The sequence below is a fragment of the Lagopus leucura genome, unplaced genomic scaffold (assembly GCF_019238085.1).
Source record: "Lagopus leucura isolate 7727_CA_CO unplaced genomic scaffold, USGS_WTPT01 Super-Scaffold_797, whole genome shotgun sequence".
Classification (NCBI taxonomy): domain Eukaryota; kingdom Metazoa; phylum Chordata; class Aves; order Galliformes; family Phasianidae; genus Lagopus; species Lagopus leucura.
In genome coordinates, this window is record NW_024962259.1 from 2,296,504 (window position 1) to 2,301,119 (window position 4,616).

Sequence of the window (4,616 nt, forward strand, 5' to 3'; positions counted from 1 at the left end):
GCTTGAGACCCAGTGGTCAGAACTGAGAATCTGGACATTAGGAAATGTTAGTTGTAAACTCATAGGCAGTTCTGAATTATTAAGATCTCCAGGTCAGAGCTTCCATTCAGCAGAGCAGTGCTCAGTTGCTCTGCTGTTCTCTGTTCCTGGTGTATACAACAGTAATGCTGTCCATGTATATGTATAGGCAATGCCTTTGGAAGAGCTCCAGGCCCTGCCCATGTGAAAAAGAAACCAGAAATGCAGCTAATGTCTTAAAGTGCTATTGTGTGTCTTGTATTATTTCTCATCGATTCTCCCATCTCTGGAGGCAATGAGCCTGGTGTGCTGCAACACTGAAAAATTTCCTCACAACTTCCTTCTTCTTCTTCTTTTTTTTTTAAAAATATTTAATTTCCTTTAAGTCAATCTTCCTCCCTGCTTGCATTTCTTATATGGAAATGATGACAATTAACCACAAGGCAAATATTTATTTTGCAGCTGGCAGGAAGCATGTGTAGAAATGCAGATGTCGAGAGAGGAACTGGGAGCATTTGTGCATTTTCCTGTTGCGGCAAGCTGTTCTTCATCCCAGAACAGCAGCACAGCCCTTAAGACACTCGCAGGAGGGTGGTGGAGAAGGAGAGGTGTGCGGGAGGCAGTGTGGTGTTGCATGCTTCTCTCTTGGGGGCAGTGGGTGTGTGGGTGAGGCAGTGGGCAGCTGCCTTGCACAGCTCCCAGCACTTGGGATGTGTTTTCCAGACTGAAATAGTTTGGTTTTGCTCTTTTTTTGCAAAGGAGGAGTTTCATTTGGTGTGTGTCTGTATTGGAAAGCAGTTATTGACAATCTGTCTGTGCCCTTTCAAAGAAAGAAGTTTGGGTGTCTTTGGGGCATCCAATGTACAGCCTTCATCTGAGAGATTGGTTGCTTCCCTCACCAAATACAGTCAGGGCATCTGGAATCTATCCCGTAGTTCAGTGCATCTGTGTCCTCATGAGTTTTGTTTTATTTTCTCTTAAAATTTGGGTTTAGGACTTGAAATGGGAGCAAACATATTTCTTTTGGCATATGCCAATCATTGCAACTATACATGTAAGAGGAAGGGAAAGAACTTCCTTCCATTTAACTATCCGATCCCTGTGCTTACCTGTTTCATCTCCCTAAAAATGTTTCTTGTTCAGCTCCTGTAATCACCTTGCAGAGTGCAAATGCAGTCACTTTTTACGTCAGATCTTTGAAGCACTGTGACAGGACATGGTAGCTGGGCCTTACTGATGAGGTTTGTGTAAAAGCCAAGCTGTGATTGCTAGGATAACACTAGGGGCAGTAATGATGTGTTGGTTAGAAAAGGAGACTTCAGATGAAGTTCTAAGTGGAAATGATTAGATTATGTTAATAATAAACAGGCTTCCAGTAAAAAAAAAATAAAATAATGTGTCTACTTTTACTTGAGAACAAAAATAATATGAGATAACATTATGTATGAAGGCTGTGCAGTCTTCACGCTGTATCAGTATTATTGTAGGTTTCCAGGGAAATTGCATCTTTCAGTGGAACTATAAATGTTGTTCTCAGTTGTAGTTTCTCGTCCTGAGGGGTTCTCCACTCTGGAAGAGCTTCTGGTACTGTAGATGTCTGCAGAGGGCTTTGCTAGGAATCACCATATGCACACATACATATACCATATGCATGCTGCTGGAAAAGAGAATCTTGGAGAGGTGTTACCAGGGACTGTAGATAAACAAGTGAAACTCACGTCTCTGGAAGAAGGAATATCTTTTTTTTTTCCCTGAATGAATTTCCAAAGCAAGTGGCAGCGTGTGCTACATGAAATGCAATCAAGACTTGGATTGCTAGGTTTCTTTTCAATATGACACCAGGTTGGTTAGGAAGAATTGATCCAAATAGTAATAATAGGCTACTGTTGTATTTAAAAGAAACACTGCAATGTGAAATCTTCAGCAGTATTCCCTCGCTACCAGCTTTCTGGTTCCTGCAATTACTTTTCCATATCTCTTTATATTGCCCTTTGGAGGAGGTGTTGGATATCAGTAATTAAGGGAAAAGCTTCAGAGGGAAACAGTGGTTTAATTGCAAAAATATGGAGGGAGGCAAAATGTACTTTGATTTAGTTTCGGGGCCTCACCCAGTAGATGGCACTGTTATGAAATGTAATGGGCTGAGAAGCACAGATTTACAGCTACACAACTTTTAAAATAAACAACTTCTGTAGCAATTCATTGCTTTTGAAGTAGATTCAGCATGCTGAAATTACGTGGAACAAGCTTCAATGGTCCCACAGTGTTGTGCTTTTACTCAGCATTTCATCCTTATGGAAATAGGTTTTGACTTGGATTTTAGGCAAAGCTCTGCTTAGGTGTCAGAGCTTTTTAGGAATTGATACATTTAACCAAACAGCAAAGGTCCCAGCAGAAACAGCTATTAGGAATTCACAGATGAGCACAGCTTTAATACTTAAGGGTTTGATTTACTGGTCTTTAGATTAAATTTAAAAAAATCACCAGTTGTCAAACAAACTGTGTGCAATTCTTCAGTCTGATCCAGAAAGTGTGTTGCATTTTTTTTATCAGTCCCTCTTTTCCCACACATACAATAAGGGACTGAAAAGAGTTCTGTAAGTTGTGTATACTTGAATAATTTTCTGTTCTTATTTCAGAAGAACATGTCCTGAGAGATTACAGTGTACAGAGCACAGCTACATGTAAGTTTATATACTTTATGTCCACGTGATCTCCAGTTTGACAATGGAAGATGGTCTCAAGCTCTTCTTACCCCTTTGGAATGGTTTTCTCTCAAGTTCCGTAATATTTTGTGTTAAATTTCTGCAGTTGAGCTTACCTCACAGATTTTGGCCAATACCTGTTAGATTTTTCTCTCCAGGGTAATGCTGAAGTTTTATTAAGAATGTGACTGTCTAATTACACTGAGAGGTCTTCTGAACATCCTTGATTTGTGGCGTCTGAACAGCCTTGGATTTGTGCATTGTTAAGCTGTACTGCTGATCCTAAAAGCTGATCTTTCAGCTTCAGTCTGAAACTGGCCTGCTTCTGAGCTCAGTCATGTTGGATCACTCTGACAAATACTGGCTCCCACCCATTTCTCTTTCCCCCTTTGTGGCTTTGTCCCCTGGTGAGAAAGAGTGCTGTGGTTTTACTGAGCTTTCTATGTCATGCTGAATTCTTTTACAGAGCAAGGGGGAAATCTCCTTCCTTCCTTTTTTTTTTTCCTTTTTTTTTTTTTTTTTTTTGCTATTAATAGCAAAATTTATCAAACTTTTGTTCTCCATCTGCTCTGTGTCCTCCTCCTCCTTTCCTTTACCTGGCTCTGGAGACCATTTTTGGGAAGTAGCCAAACCACCAGTCTTTGTTGGCAGTGTATTTTAAACAGCCTGGAGTAAGCAGAACAAATACTACTGCTAGTTATCCAGCTTACCTCTTAGTCATTAATTGCTGTGAATGCTGTGCCACTCTGCATTCCTCCCTCCTTGCAAAATAGCCCTGTAATAGCTGTGTATTGGCTGATGAATAACTGAAAGGTGCTGAACAATGAATTTCTTTAGAGTTATAAAGTAAATATTATTTGGAAAAATTAAATCAGTGCTTAAATCTGCCATTTCTGCAGTGCCAGATTATTTAAGATTAAAAGCACATACATGGTACCAACATAGAAGGGTAGAGCAGAGATAAGGACAGGGCAGATCTCTGCACTCTTCTTGCTGTCCTCGTTCCGCCCAATTCACCCACCCTTTCACCATCTGAACATCAACAAACTGGCCATGGTTGTGAGTTTGTGGATAATTATTAAATTCCAGTTGCCTTCACAAGTAAGTCTTCCATGGCACAAGTCAGCCTATTGATGCACTTGTGTTCAGGCTTTTTACTGTCCCTGTAATCAGAAAAAGACTCTTCTATTTTGTTAAGAAGGTCAATAATTCAGATGTTCTGAATTTTACATCAGCTCCTTGATGTATCTCAGGCAGACGTCAACACCAACAGAAAATGAGAGCAAAATGCTGAAGTAGAATATTTTCCTGAGGTCACAGTTCAATTTCTGCTTTTTTTTTTTTCTTATTTTTTTTTCGTGCCAGTGCTGCTTCACATCTCTGCAGGGTACTGAAAGAATGAAAGTTCAGCCCGTTCTTTTCTTCTGGGGTTCAGCGTTTCTAACTGTGTTTTGCACTGTCCTGACAACACAAAGTAACAGCCTGTGCCTGTTTGTGTTTCTGATAAGTGATAGTAGTAGAAGAGGCTCATCTGTCAGTATTCTAATCTAATCCAACAGTAGCTGTGGATTATGAACTGATTTGAATTTGTTGTGAACTCCACATTAAAACAGCAGAGGTGACAGACCTAGGTGTGAAGAGAAAGGAGAAAAATGAATAACTGTACATGTATTCTCTGCAAGAGTCGGGGTGAGGAGAAATGTTTGCTGAACGTCTGCTAAAGTCAAATAGTGAATGTAATTTGTATTCCTAAATGGTTAATTGTGACTTAAAAATACCCCTATGGACAGGAACTACAGGATGAATGTCCCTGGAACTCCTTGTTATTTTTTTTTTAATACACCTTAAGAAATTAAACAAAGCGAATGCATTTGGTAGCGCCCTCAGGAAAAG